Raw genomic sequence first — 15629 nt, forward strand, 5'->3', positions numbered from 1 at the left:
ATAGCCCCCGGAGGGGCTGCATTGGATTCTGGGTCTCCCACTTCTCCATCCTTCCCCGTGAGTTTCTTAGTTGAGACCCCCTGGTCTGGAGGCTGTGTGGGAAACACTGACCCGTTTCTGTCGGGTACTGGGAGAGGCTTCAGCCCTGATGAGCCATGGTAAGATACAGCCCCGGGCGTGGAGGCCTGGGGCGAGTGGAGCACTATCCATTCTGTGCATCCTGTCCCTCCGAACTTCCCCGGGAGATTCTGAGCAAGGAACCCAGAGCCTGGCGGGTGTTTGTGTTTGTGTGAGCCCATCTTTCAGGTACAGGAACGGCTTCAGGCACAGTGAGCCATAGCGAGCAGCCCCGGGCGTGGAGGCCTGGGGCGAGTGGAGCACTATCCATTCTGTGCATCCTATCCCTCCGAACTTCCCCGGGAGATTCTGAGCAAGGAACCCAGAGCCTGGCGGGTGTTTGTGTTTGTGTGAGCCCATCTTTCAGGTACAGGAACGGCTTCAGGCACAGTGAGCCATCGCGAGCAGCCCCGGGCGTGGAGGCCCGGGGCGAGCAGCCCCGGGCGTGGAGGCCCGGGGCGAGCAGCCCCGTGTGAGGAGGCCCCGGGCGAGCAGCCCGTGGAGAGGAGGCCTGGGGCGAGCGGGGCACTTCCTATCTTTAGTCTCCAATCCATCAGACCTTTCCGGGGAGTTTCTCAGCTGAGACCCTAGTGTCTGGAGTCTGTTTCAGGTTCTGTGACCCCTTTCTCTCAGGTAAAGGGAGCGGCTTCAGCCAAGGTGTCCCATCGTAATGACTCAGGGCCTCAGGCCGGGGTTCCTAGCAGGTGTTTGGGATTCTGGGTCTCGCATCCCTCGGTCCTAACCCGGGAGTTTCGGAGCTGACAGGAAGAGTTTGTTGGCTTTTTAGGATTCAGGCCTATGTTTCCTTGGGATTTTGAGTTCGCTGCATAGCCCCTGGAGGGGCTACTTGGGATTCTGTCTCCCACTTCTCCAACCTTCCCTGTAAGTTTCTTAGCTGAGACCCCCTGGTCTGGAGGCTGTGTGGGATACCGTGACCCGTTTCTCTCAGGTACAGGGGAAGGCAACAGGCATGATGAGGCATGGTATGAGACAGCCTCGGGCGAGGAGGCCCCAGGGCTAGCGGGGCACTTCCTATTCTCTGTCTCCAAACCATCGGACCTTTCTGGGGAGTTTCTCAGCTGAGACCCCAGTGTCTGGAGGCTGTTTCGTGTTCTCTGACCCCTTTCTCTCAGTTAAAGGGACCGGCTTCAGCCGTCTTGAGCCGTGGTAATGACTCAGGCCCTGGAGGCCAGGGGTCGTAGCAGGTGTTTGGGATTCTGGGTCTCGCATCCCTCGGTCCTAACCTGGGAGTTTCTGAGGTGAGAGGAAGGGTTTGTTCGCTTTTTAGGATTCAGGCGTATGTTGCCTTGGGATTTTGTGCTCGCTGCATAGCTTCTGGAGGGGCTGCTTGGGATTCTGTGTCTCCCACTTCTCCAACCTTCCCCCAAAGTTTCTCAGCTGAGACCCCATGGTGTGGAGGCTGTGTGGGATACTCTGACCCATTTCTCTCAGGTACAGGGAGTGGCTTCAGCCATGGTGACCCATGGTAATGACTCAGGGCCTGGAGGCCGGGGCTCGTAGCAGGTGTTTGGGATTCTGTGTCTCCCATCCCTCGGTTTTATCCCGGGAGTTTCTGAGCTGAGAGGAATGGTTTGTTGGCTTTTTAGGATTCAGGCATATGTCTCTTTGGGATTTTGTGCTCGCTGCATAGCCGCTGGAGGGGCTGCTTGGGATTCTTTGTCTCCGACTTCTCTAAACTTCCGGGTATGTTTCTCAGCTCATACCCCATGGTCTGGAGCCTGTGTGAGAAACACTGACCCATTTCTGTCGGGTACAGGGAGAGGCTTCAGCCCTGATGAGCCATGGTAAGATACAGCCCCGGGCGTGGAGGCCCGGGGCGAGCAGGAGCACTACCCATTTTGTGCATCCTATCCCTCCGAACTTCCCCGGGAGTTTCTGAGAAGGGAACCCAGAGCCTGGCGGGTGTTTGTGTTTGTGAGACCCCTTCTCTCAGGTACAGGAACGGCTTCAGCCATAGTGAGCCATAGCAGGCTGCCCCGGGCGTGGAGGCCCCGGGGCAAGCAGCCCCGGGCGAGGAGCCCCTGGGCGAGCAGCCCCGGGGCGAGGAGTCCCGGGGTGAGCCTGGAGGCCCGGGGCGAGCAGGGCCACTACCAATTCTGTGTCTCCAATCCCTCGGAACTTGCCCGGGAGTTTCTGAGCAGGGATCCCAGGGTCTGCCGGTGTTTGTGATTGTGTGACCCCATTCTCTCAGGTACAGGGAGTGGCCTCAGCCGTGGAAAGCCATGGTAATTGACTCCCGGCCTCGAAGCCGGGTCTCACAGTAGCTGATTGGGATTGTGTGTCTGGCATCCATCTGACCTATCTCGGGAATTTCTGAGCTGAGACCACAGGGTTTTTTGTGTCTAACTTATGTCTCCCTTGGGATTTTGTGCTCGCGCACATCCCTGGATGGGCTGCTTGGGTTTCTGTGTCTCTCTGATTTCTGGGACCATTTCCGGGAGATTCTAAGCTGAGACCCCAGGTTCTGGTATTCTGTGACCCCTTTCTCTCAGGTACAGGGAGCGGCTTCAGCCATGGTGAGCCATGGTAATTGACTAAGGGCCTGGAAGCCACAGCTCATAGCAGTTGTTTGGGATTCTGTGTCTGGCATTCCTCGGTCCTAACCCGGGACTTTCGGACCTGAGACCACAAGGTTTGTTGGCTTTTGGGATTCAGGCATATGTCTCGCTTGGGATTTTGTGCTCACTGCACAGCCGCTGGAGGGTCTGCATGGGATTCTGTGTCTCCCACTACTCGAACCTTTCCCGGAAGTTTCCTAGCTGAGACCCCATGGTCAGGAGGCTGCATTCAGGTACAGGGAGAGGCTTCAGGCATGATGAGCCATGGTAAGTGACAGCCCCGGACGAGGAGGCCCGAGGTGAGCAGCCCCTGGTGAGGAGGCCCAGAGAGGATCAGCCATGATGAGCCATGGTAAGTGACAGCCACGGGTGAGGAGGATGCTCAATTGCAGGGTTAGGGATTGAGGCAGGCTTAACTTTTGGTGGAGGGTCCCGGTTCGGGGTACGGTTAGTGTTAGGGTAAGGTCCCATGAGGCTCCCGGCACCGAACACACAACAGGGCAGTGGTCTCCCCGAAGGGCTGAGTTGAGGGCACAAGGGACGGTGCTGGCCAGGATCTGTCTTTGGCTGCCACGGCCACAAACTTCAATTGGCCCCTGGTCGAGGAGACTTCCGGAATCCTCTCGGGCAGGTGCAGCCGGGTGTGGGAAACGACATGGTGAGCTTCCAGTTTCCATGGCGAGTCAGCCTCCACCGCTTCTGGACCCCAGGCGCGTGATGCTGTCAGACGTTGGAATTGGGTCCCCATGGGGAGAGAGCCTTAGCTAGGGTTACGGTTCTGTCCAGGGACATTGCCAGGGCTGTAGCGACTCCCGTCTCATGATCTCCCTCGAGGGGTGAAGTGAGGGCCCATGCCAGAAGGCGGCTCAATTGCAGGGTTAGGGTTTGGGGCAGGCTTAGGTTTCGGTGGAGGGTCACGGTTCGGGGTAGGGTTAGGGTTAGGGTTAGCTCCCAGGAGGCTCCAGACGCCGAACCCACAACAGGGCAGTGGTCTCCCCAAGGGCTGAGATGAGGGCACAAGGGACGGTGCCTGTCAGGGTGCGGCTTTGTCTGCAAAGGCCACACACGTTGATCACCCCTGGTCGAGGAGGCCTCCGGAATCCTCTCCCGAGCTGCAGCCGGGCCTGGGAAACGACATGGTGGTCCTCCAGGTTCCCTGCCAAGTCGTCCTGCACCGCTTCTGGACCCCAGGCATGTGGAGTTGTCAGACGTTGGAATTGGGTCCCCATGGGGAGAGAGCCTTAGCTATGGTTCGGGTTCGAACCAGGGACGTCGCCAGGGCCGAAGTGACTCTGGTCTCATGATCTCCCTCGAGGGCTGAAGTGAGGGCCCATGCCAGAAGTCAGCTCAATTGCAGGGTTAGGGATCGAGGCAGGCTTAGGTTTCGGTGGAGGTTCCTGGTTTGGGATAGGGGTAAGGTTAGGGTTATGTCCCAGGAGGCTCCAGGCGCCGAACCCACAGCAGGGCCGTGGTCTCCCCGAAGGGCTGAGTTGAGGGCACAAGGGACGGTGCCGGTCAGGATCCCTCTTTGGCTGCCAAAGCCACACGCGTCCTTAAGCCCCTGGGCGAGGAGGCCTCCGGAATCCTCTAGGGCAGCTGCAGCGGGCCTGGGAAACGACATGGTGAGCTTCCAGGTTCCTTGCCGAGTCAGCCTGCACCGCTTCTGGAACCCAGGCGCGTGATGCTGTCAGACGTTGGAATTGGGTCCCCATGAGGGGAGAGCCTTAGCTAGGGTTAGGGTTCGGGCCAGGGACGTCGCCAGGGCTGAAGCGACTCCGGTCTCGTGATCTCCCTCGAGGGCTGAAGTGAGGGCCCATGCCAGAAGGCGGCTCAAATGCAGGATTAGGGATCGAGGCAGGCTTAGGTTTCGGGGAGGGTCCCGGTTCGGGGTAGGGTTAGGGTTAGGGTTAGGTCCCAGGAGGTTCCAGGCGCCGAACCCACAGCAGGGCAGTGTTCTCCCCGAAAGGCTGAGTTGAGGGCACATGGGACGGTGCCGGTCAGGATCCGTCTTTGGCTGTCAAGGCCACAAACTTCAATCGGCCCCTGGTCGAGGAGGCCTCCGGAATCCTTTCGCACTGCTGCACCCAGGCCTCGGAAACGACATGGTGAGCTTCCAGGTTCCATGCCGAGTCAGCTTGCACCGCTTCTGGACCCCAGGCCCGTGGTGTTGTCAGACGTTCGAATTGGGGCCCCATGGGGACTGAGCCTTAGCTCTGTTAGAGTTCGGTCCACGGACGTAGCCTGTGCCGAAGCGACTCCAGTCTTGTGATCTCCCTCGAGGGCTGAAGTAAGGGCCCATGCCAGAAGTCAGCTCAATTCCAGGGTTAGGTATCAAGGCAGGCTTAGGTTTCGGTGGAGGGTCCCGGTTCAGGGTAGGGTAGGTTTAGGGTTAGGTCCCCGCAGGCTCCAGGCGCCGAACCCTCAGCAGGGCAGTGGTGTCCCCAAAGGGCTGAACTGAGGGCACAAGGGATGGTTCTGTGCAGGATCTGTCTTTGGCTGCCTTGGCCACAGACGACGATTTGCCCCTGGTCGAGGAGGCCTCCAGAATCCTCTTAGTAGCTGCAGCCGGGCCTGGGAAATGACATGGTGAGCTTCTAGGTTCCATGCCGATTCAGCCTGCATCGCTTATGGACCCCAGGTGCGTGGTGTTGTCAGATGTTGGAATTGGGTCCCCATGGGGGAGAGCCTTAGCCTGGGTTAGGGTTCGGTCCAGGGACGTCGCCATGGAGGTGGCATAGGGAGATGGGTTAAATGGGTGATGGACTATGGAGGGCACTAGTAGTGAGGATCACTGGGTGTTGTATGTAAGTGATGGATGACTACATTCTTTACCTGAAGCTAACATTTCACTGCATGTTAACCAACTGGAATTTAAATAAAAACTTGAAAAAATGAGTACTAAAAAAACACATAAATACGTTTAAACTAAACTAAATAAATACATGTTAAAAAGGAAAAAGGAAACTCAGGTGATGATGTCAATAGACACAGAAAAAGCGTTCTGAGAAAATTTGGTATCCATTTGTGGTAAAAATCTCTTTAAAATTCTGTGTAGAAGGGTCCGATCTCAACATAACAAAGGCCATGTATGTGAAGCCAACAGCTAATGTCATACTCAGTAGTGAAATTGTTAAAGATTTTCCGCTAAGATCAGGCACAAGACAAGGATGCCCTAGATATGTGAAGGGGATTGGATGATGCAGGCTTCTGGTTATGCAATGAATGACTCAGATAGAAGATATAGGATAGGGCACATAGAGAATGGTACTGGAGTAGTGATGCATGGTGACAGATGATAGCTACACCTGTATTAGCATAGCAGAATGTATACATTTGCCAATGACTATGTTTTTCATATGAAACTAATGTAACGTAGTGTGTCAGCTATTCCCAAATAACATGTTGTTTTTTTTTAACTAGGTAAAGGACTGAAATAAAAAGTTTAATGTAAAAGAACCTATTAATATCTAATCAAGAAATGCAGTGAAGTTCCAAACTATAAAGTCACCATATCAAATTCTGTATCATTCCTATACACTAACCCAATTATCTGAGAAGAAGTAAAGAAAACAATCCCATTTACAATAGCATCAAAAACAATAAAAATTATAGCAATACCATTAGCCAAGGAAATGAAAATCTCTCTACAGAAAACTATAAAACCTGTGTGCAGAAATGGAAGAAATTCAATTTGGGTGAAAGAAAGGGGAGAACACACAAGTCAGTGAAAAGCCATCCCATGTCCAACTTTCGGAGGAATTAATACAGATACAATGTCCATATTACCCAAAGCCATCTAGAGATTCAGTGCAATCTCTATCAAGACTCCGATGCAATATTTATGCAATTAGAAAATCATATCCTAAAATTTATTTGGAACCACAAAAAGACCCCATGTAGCCAACGCAAGAAAGAACAAAACAGGAGGCATCCACCTTCTTGATTTCAAGCGTCATTCTAACACAAAGAAATCAATTATGTCACTGGCATAAGCACACACACAAGACAATGGAACAGAAATTGAGAGCCCAAACTAAACCCATGCATCACAGTCACCTAGTATTCGACAAGGGAGTCAATAATACACAGTGGAGAAGAGTAGTCTTTTGAATAACTGGTGCTGGGAACATTGGATATTCACAAGTATAAGAACAAAGTTTAGCACAGTATAATACACCACTCCCTAGAGAGTGAAAGGAAGAAATAGAGAGAGATGTGGTTAGAGAGAAACAGAGACAAAGAGGAAGTACAAGAAGGAAAGTAGAGACCTGGTCTGGTATGTGGACACGGTTAGATGGGCCAGGGGAGAGGGGATGTAGGAAGTGGCTCTGAGTGCTGGGGCAGAAAGGGCTTCTATCATGGGCATCAGGGTTCCATGGCCCCAAGACTCCAACATCCCTGGGTCCAAGTTCTGCAGAGGCCATTGGAATTGAAAAGATGGGTCGCCCTCATTTCTTCTGGAATTGTGAGGTTCAGCCTCACGTTCTGTCATGGAGAGGGATGTCTTGAGGGAGAGTGTGCTGCTCTTTGGCAGGTAAACTCCATAGCCTGCCCTGTGGGGAGGTGTCCCAGGGCCATCTCCCTCAGTGCCCCAGGCTCTGTTGGATTTCCCCCCTCCCCCGCCAGCCTGCCTTCCTCAAGTTCTGAACCCAGGCATCAGGCATTGCGTTGCCCCCAGGTCCTGCAGTCTGGACCTGGCAGAGGTGGACTAGTAATATTGGTAAAAAAAAAAAAAAAAAAAAAAAAAAAAAAATATATATATATATATATATATATATATATATATTTGACAATAAGGTACACATCCTCCCTCTGGGACTAGCGGTGTGCATCCAAATCATAGGTTGCTATCCTCCTCTCCACAACCAATCTGAGGAATCCAGAAGGTAAGTGGACCCTTTCAAACACCCTAGTCTTCTCTTACATGAAATTCAAAGACATTTTCTTGACCCAGCTTTCTTTTAGTTCTGAAGAGATGGCAATTAGTCATTGAAGGCATAATAGTCCTATAGGAAATTGACCTATATGACGGATGGACATTATTTCATCCATCCGTATCCCTAAAGCACATTTCATTGGAAATATTAGCCAAGGATACACACTGTAAATTCACAACTGATGTGTAGCTCCCTGTAAGTTGCATTCTGACGTTGTCACATATGTGTCATCAAAGATGTTATTCGTGACTTTTCAGATAAGCTTTCAACACCAGGAAGGTGATGTTAGAGAATCTGGTATGAATGGAAATTCGCAGATTCTCAATGAGGAATGATTTTTCATTTTTAATGTTTCTTTTTTTGAGAGAACCCGAGCTGGGGAGGGGGATAGAGTGGGAGACACCGAATAGGAGGCAGGCTCAAGGCTCTGAGCTCTCAGGACAGAGCTTGATGCGGGGCTCAAACTCATGGACTGCCAAATCCTGACTTGACTCAAAGTCGGACGCTTAACCGACTAAGCCACCCAAGGGCCCCTGGAAGGATAGTTTAGTGGCAAAGAAGAAGAAATTAAAGATAGTGTAAAGGATGTCTATTTTTAATTGAAATATTGTTCACATATTCGTTGTGTTAGTTTTAGGCATACATTGTAGTCATTCCATATGTCTCTACATTATGTTGTACTCAACCACAAGTGTAGCTATCCTGTGAAAGCATGCAACAATATTGTTACAAGATTGACTCCATTCCATTGGCTGTCCCTTGTATCCCTAGGACTCATTCACTCCATAGCTGGACGCCGGTATCTCTCTCTCTCAAAGGTGTCCATTCTTTATCTAACCTAAGTATTTTGGTGGTAAACAAAATTACGTCTTGTTCAGCATGTGTAAATCGGTGGTCTATTTTTCTGTGAATATTGCTTAAAACATTACAAATGATGTCGTTACGTTAATAAATTCGGTTTCATTCTTCACTCACAAGAAAGAGAAGGAAAAGATTTTGGGTCCCAGGCCCTGTCACTAAAACCTTCCCAACGAGGAGAACAGGCTTAGTTGCCCAGAGCACCTTCGGTCTCTCAGCTGAGCAACCAGGGCCTTCAACATTGGAGGAATTCCCATGATGGCCAGCAGAGAGAGCTCAAGAACCACAGACCCCCGAGGGGCGGGTTCCTCTGCTGGGCAGTGATAGCCAGCAGAGGGCGCACCATCTGCTTTTCTGACCCAGGGCACCTCAGAGCAGGAAGGGCTTTGCTTGCTCTCAGAGGACTCAGGCCTCTGCTGGTGCCTGAGTACAGAGACGAGAGCTGCATTTCCAGCAGGTTCTGCCACCCGCCCCAGGGGAGACCTTGGGAGCTTAGCAGCAACTTGGCATCTCCTGAGTCGCCAGAGAGAAGCTGCCTTGTTGTACTGAGTGCTGAGGAGGGGGCGCCGGGTGGCTTCCCTGGTCAAGCTGGTCGCTGAGTTACACAGGCCTTTGCATTTTCTGGGCTGTTCCCGTGTTTCATTCCACCCCTTCCCGGACACTGTTTGAACAAGACGTATTTTACTAAAGGACTTGTGGATTGCGGGGTCCCACGACATCACCTCATAGATGCAATCGATGATTTGTTCCAGATCCAGGCTTGTTTCCGGGAAGAAACCCTAACAGAAATTCAGAAGCACGGGAGCTGCATTCAAGTAGGACGTGGATCCATGAAATGCTCGTCTCACGACCTTCTAGAAGAAGGAGCTGGGACCCATGTTCCGAGTCCTGCTGGACCCAGAGGCCAAGGTAAGGGCACAAACTGTCCCACATATCATACATGCTTTTTTAAAAATTTCATGGTTATTTTTCCAACCTAGTGAAGTGATTGAACACTACTGAAAACCCGGTAGGTAAGTCTCAGTAACCTTATGTTATCTTTGAATTTAAATTCCACTGAGTGAAGACACAGTGTAATATTAGTTTCAGGTGTCCAATATAGAGCACCACTTCCACACGTCACCCGGTGCTCATCCCAGGTGCACTTCTTAATCCCCATCCGCTGTTTCACCCATTCCCTCACCTCGCTGTGGAACTCCTCAGTTCCTTTCCTAGTTAAGAGTCCGTTTGTCTCCTCCCCCTGCCCCTTTGTTTTTTCTTGCCATGTGTTAGCGAAATCATTGGGTATTTGTCTTTCTCCGACAGGCTTATTTCCCCCAGCATAACATTCTCTCTCTCCATCCACCTTGTGGCAAATGGCAAGATTTCACGTTTTTACGGCTAAATCATATTACATTCCATAGACCACATCTCAATTTATTCATCAGTTGATGGGTGCTTGGATAGTTTCTGTCATTTGGCTTTTGTAGAAAATGCTGCTGTAAACATCACGGTGCATGTATCCCTTTGAAGATTTTGTATTCTTTGTGGAAATACCTTGTAGTGAAGTTGCTGGATTGTAAGGTACTTCTATTTCCAGTTTTGTTTTGTTTTTGACATCTCCATGTGGTTTTCCAGAGTGGCTGCACCAGTTTGCATTCCTACCCACAGTGCAAGAGGGTTATTCTTTCCCCACATCCATGGCAACACCTGCTGTGTCATCCTTCATTGATTTTAGCCATTGTGACAGATGTGATGTGTTCTCTCATTGTACTTTCGAATTGTATGTCCCTGAAGATCAGTATTGTTGAGCATTTTTTCATGTGTCTCTTGGCCATGTATATGTCTTCCTTCGGGAAATGTCCGCTCGTGTCTTCTGCCCATTTTTAATCAGATTTCTCATTTTTTGCGTGCTGTATAACTGTATATATTTTGGACACTAACCCTTTATCCGATGTCGTTTGCAAATATCATTCTGTTGATGTTTTCGTTTTGTTGATTATTTCCTTGGTGACGGAAGGTTTTAATTTTTATAAAGTCTCATTATTTTTGCTTGCGTTTCCCTTACCTCTAGAGATATATCTACAAAGACGTTTGTACAGGCAATGTCAAGTAAGATACTACCCGTGTTATCCTCTGGGATTTTTATGGTTTCAGGTTTCACATATAGGTCTTTGTCCATGTTGGATTTATTTTTGTGTATGTTGTAAGAAATTGGTACGTTGTTTTTGTTTTGTTTTGCAGATTGCTGTCCAGTTTTTCCAAAACCATATGTTGAGGAGCCTTTTTTTTTAATTTATGTATTTATTTTTGAGAGAGAGAGAGAGAGAGAGAGAGAGCGAGCGAGCATGCAGAAGAGGGGCAGAGAGATATGGAGAGAGAGAATCCCACGCATGCTCTGCACTGCCCTGAGATCATGACCTGAGCTGAACCCACCATCACACGCTTTCGTGACTGGGCCACCCATGTGTCCCAAGACTATCTTTTTTTTTCCATTGGATGTTCTTTCCTGCTTTGTTGAGAATTAATTGACCATAGAGGTGTGAGTTTATTTCTGGGTGTCCATGCTATTGATCTATGCGTATGAGTTTGTTGTTGTTGTTATGTTTTGTTGTTGTTTTGTCAGTACTGTTCAGTACGGACATACTGATCATACTGTTCTGATCAGTATAGCTTTGTAATATAACCGAAAGTCTGGAATTGTGATGTCTCCAGCTTTGCTTTTCTTCTACAAGTTTGTGTTGGCTGTTTGGGGACTTTTGTCATTCCATACACATTTTGAGATTATTTGTTCTTGTTCTGTGACAAATGCTTTTGTGAGTGTGATATCCCTATCACACTTCATTTCATTATATGTGTAGATTGCTTTGAGGAGTGTAGACATTTTAACAGTATTTTGTGCTTCCCATCCATGAACATGAAATGTATGTCCATTTCTTTGTGTCCTCTTCCATTTATTTCATCAGTGTTTCATAGCGTTTAGAGTACAGGTCTTTCACCTCTTTGGTTAGGTGTATGCCTGGTTTCTTGTGGTATTTGTGAGCCTGTCAATGGGATTGATCCCTTACTTTCTCTCTGTGTTAATTCATGATTTGTGTTAGAAATTCAATACATCTATGTTCCTTGATTTCTGTAGATTGTGACCTGTCGAATTCATATATCGATTCTAGCAATTTTTAAGGGAACCTTTCATGTTTTTTATAGAACCTATCATGTCAGTTCCAAACAGCGAAAGTGCTACTTCTTCCTTGCCGATTTGGATGCCTCTTATTTCTTTTTGTCGTCTGAGTGCTGTGGTTAGGGTTTCCCGTACTATGTGGGATAACAGTGGTGAGAGGGGTCATTCCTAGCTTGTCCCTGACTTTGGAAAAAAACTCTCAATTTTTACCCATTGAGGATGAGATGAGCTGTGGGTTTTTCATAGACGACCTTTATTATGTGCAGGTAGGTTGAGTCTCAATGTACTTTGCTGAGGGTTTTTATCATGAATGGATGTGACATTTTATCAAATAGTTTCCCTGCATCTGTTGAAAGCATCCTATTGTTCTTATGCTTTCTTCTATTATTGTGGTGCATCATGTTGATTGATCTGTGAATGTGGAACCACGCTTGCAGCCCAGGAATATATCCCACTTGATTATGGTAAATGATTCTATCAATGTATTGTGGACTTTGATTTGAAGGTATTTTAATGAGAATGTCGGCATACATAGTCATCAGGCTATTGCTCTGCAGTTTTATTTAAAATTTTTTAAACATTTTTTTAAATGCTTATTTCTTTCCTTAGATAGAGTACATAAAAGTGAGGGAGGGGCAGAGAGACAGGGAGAGAGAGAATCCTGGCCACGCCCCACACTGTCATGGCAGGGCCCAACGTGGGACTCGAACCCACGTACCGCAAGATAATGTCCTAATCCAAAATTAAGAGTTGGACAGTAAACCGACCGACCCACACAGGCGCAGCTGCAGTTTTCAGTTTTAGTGGAGGCTTCATCTCGTTTTGGTATCAGGGTAATGATGGCCTCATACGATGAATTTGTAAGATTTCCTTCTTTTTTTATTTTTTGTAATAATTTGAGGAGAATACATATTACCTCTTCCTTGAATGGATGGTAGAATTCATCAATGAAGCCATCTGGCCATGATCTCTTGTGTTGGGGGGAGATTTTTTTTAATTACTGATGGGGTATCTGACTGTTTTCAGATTTTAGGTATCTTCCTGTTTCAGTTTTGGTAGTGTGTGTGTTTCTAGTAATTTGTCCATTTTTCTCAGAGTGTCCAATTTGTTGCATATAGTTGTTCATAATATTATCTTCTAATTGTATTTTTGTGGTGTTGACTGTCATTTCTCCTTTCTTATTTGTGATTTCATTTGAGTTCTTTCTGTCTTCTTTGTGAAGAGTCTGCCTAGGAGGTTTTCAAGTTGATTACTGCTTTCAATGATCCAGCCCCTGCTTTCATTGATTTGGTCTAGTGTCTTTTTGGTTTCTATATTCCTTATTTCTGCCCTAAACTCTATTATTTCCTTCCTTCTGCTGCTCTTTTTCTCATTCCTTTAGGTGTAAGTTAGGATTCTTTGAGAATTTTCTTGCTCTTTAAGGTAGGCTTGTATTGCTATCTACTTCCATCATAGACTGCTTTTGCCGCATTCCAAAGGGTTTTACCAGTGTATTTTCATTTTCATTTGTTTCAGTGTATTTTCTCATTGATTTCCTGTTTGACCCATTCATTTAGTAGCATGTTACTTAACCTCCCTTTATTTGTGGCCTTCCCACCCTCCCCCCCCCCCGCCCTCTTTTTGTGGTTGACTTCAAGTTTCCTAGCTTTGTGGTTAGAAAAGATGCTTGGTCTGATCTCTGTCGTTGGGTACCTCTTGAGGCCTGATTTATGCCCTACAATGTGATCAATTCTGGAGAACGCCCCGGGTATGCTTGAAAAGAATGTGTATCTGCCATTTTAGTATGGAGTGTTCTGAATATATCTGTTAAACCCTTCTGGTCCAGTGTGTCATTCAAAGCCATTGTTTCCTTGTTGACGTTCTGTTTATAGGTTCTGTCCATTGATGTGAGTGATGTGTTAAAGTCCTCTACTATCATCATATTATTATAAATGAGTTCCTTTACGGTTGTTGCTAAATGTTTTGTATACTTGGTGATCGCATGTTGGGTACATCGAAATTTACAATCATTGGATCTTCTTGTTTGGCTGTCCCCTTTAGTATGAGATCGTGTCTGCCTTCATCTCTTGTTATACCTGTATGTATGTATGTATGTATGTATTTTAATTTAAGTCTTAGTTGACATACAGTGCATTCTCGGGTTTAGGAGTAGAATTCGGTGATTCATCCTTTACATACAACACCCAGTGCTCATCACAACAAGTGCTCTCCTTAATACTCGTCCTCCATCTAGCCCAGCGCTGACCCATCTCCCTCCATCAACTTTCACTTTTTTTTTTCTCTAACATTAAGAGACTCATGTGGTTTGTTACCATGCTTCTCTTTTCCTGGCTCCTTCCTTAGTTTTCATGTGTTTTGTTTCTTAACTTCCACATGAGTGAAATCATATATGTGTCTTTCTCTGATTGACGTATTTCACGTAGCATAATACATTCGAGCTCCATCCACATCATTGCAAATGGCAAGATTTCATTCTTCTTGAAGCTGAGTTATATTTCATTGTATATACGTATGTATGTATATATGAACATACATGTATGTCCATATGCATATACATACATATACATACACACACCACAACTTCTTTACACCTTCATCAGTTGATGGATACTTGGGCTTTCTCCATAGTTGGGCTACTGTTGATAATTCTGCTATAAATACTGGGTGCATGCAATGTCACTATTAGGTATTTACCCAAAGGGTACCAAAATAGAGTCTCGGTTTTAAAGTTTATTTTGCCTGATATAAGTATGGCTACTGGCTTTCTTTTGACATTATTGGCATGATAAATATTTCTTCATTCCCTCACTTCAAATCTGCAGGAGACTTGGGGCGCCTGGGTGGCTCAGTCGGTTAAGGGGCCAACTTCGGCTCAGGTCATGATCTCCCAGTCCCTGAGGTCGAGCCCCACGTCGGGCACTGTGCTGACAGCTCAGAGCCTGGAGCCTGTTTCAGATTCTGTGTCTCCCTCTCTCTGACCCTCCCCCGTTCATGCTTGGTCTCTCTCTGTCTCAAAAATAAATAAACATTAAAAAAATTAAAAAAAAATAACAAATCTGCAGGAGACTTAAGTCCGAATAAGGCTTTGTAGGCAGCATCCAGATAGACATTGTTTTTTGTTTGCTTGTTTGTTTGTTTTGTCCATTCTGACGCCCTATCCAATGTCTTTGGATTGGAGCATTTAGTCCATTTATAGTCAGAGTGATTATTGCTAGGTATATATTTAGTCCCATTCTACTAGTTGTTTTATCATTGTTTCTTGATGTTTTCTCTGATCCTTTCATGTCTGTGACACTTTTAGTCTTTCCTTTCCACTCAAGAGCCTGATTTAAATATTCTTTTCTTTTGACTGGTGGTACATTTCTTTACTTATTTTTAATATTTCTTCTTTTTAAAATTGAAGCCCAAGTTAGTTACCTTATAGAGGAATACAGTTTCAGCAGTAGAATTTAGTGACCCATCAAGTACAAAATATACCCAATACTCATCCCAAGGTCCACCCCTAATGCCCATCACCCATTTAGCCCATACCCCTATTCAGTAACCCTCCAGGAACCCTGAGATTCTTCCCTCTATTTAACAGTCTCTTATCATTTGACTCCCTCTCTGTGTGTATCTTCTTTTTGCTTTCCTTGCACTATGTTCATCAGTTTTATTAAATTCGACAGATGAGAGGAATCATAGTATGTGTGTCGTTCTCTGGCATATTTTGCTTAGCTTAAGAAACTCCGGTTCCATCCCCGTTGTTGCAAAGAGCGAGATTTCATTCTTTTTGATCGCAGAGTAATAGTCCATTGTATGCATATACCATATCTTCTTTATCCATTCATCTGTCAGTGGTCATTTGGGCTCTTTGCATAACTTAGCTATTGTTGAGAATGCTGCTATAAATATTGGAGTACACGTGCCACTTCGAGTCAGCGTTAGTGTATCTTTTGGATCAATACCTAGTAGTGCAATTGCTGGGTCCTAGTGTAGCTC

General features: G+C 47.0%; 1 long non-coding RNA gene across 1 annotated transcript; it reads left to right on the forward strand.

Moving 5' to 3' along the window:
- The first annotated feature begins 8602 nt into the window (after positions 1-8602).
- LOC123383641 lies at positions 8603-10334 on the forward strand. The gene is made up of 2 exons (XR_006593555.1): positions 8603-9400; positions 10109-10334. It is a non-coding gene; the product is annotated as an uncharacterized LOC123383641 (long non-coding RNA).
- The last annotated feature ends 5295 nt before the right edge of the window (positions 10335-15629 follow it).

Source organism: Felis catus, assembly GCF_018350175.1.
Source record: "Felis catus isolate Fca126 chromosome E2 unlocalized genomic scaffold, F.catus_Fca126_mat1.0 chrE2_random_Un_scaffold_55, whole genome shotgun sequence".
Taxonomy (NCBI): domain Eukaryota; kingdom Metazoa; phylum Chordata; class Mammalia; order Carnivora; family Felidae; genus Felis; species Felis catus.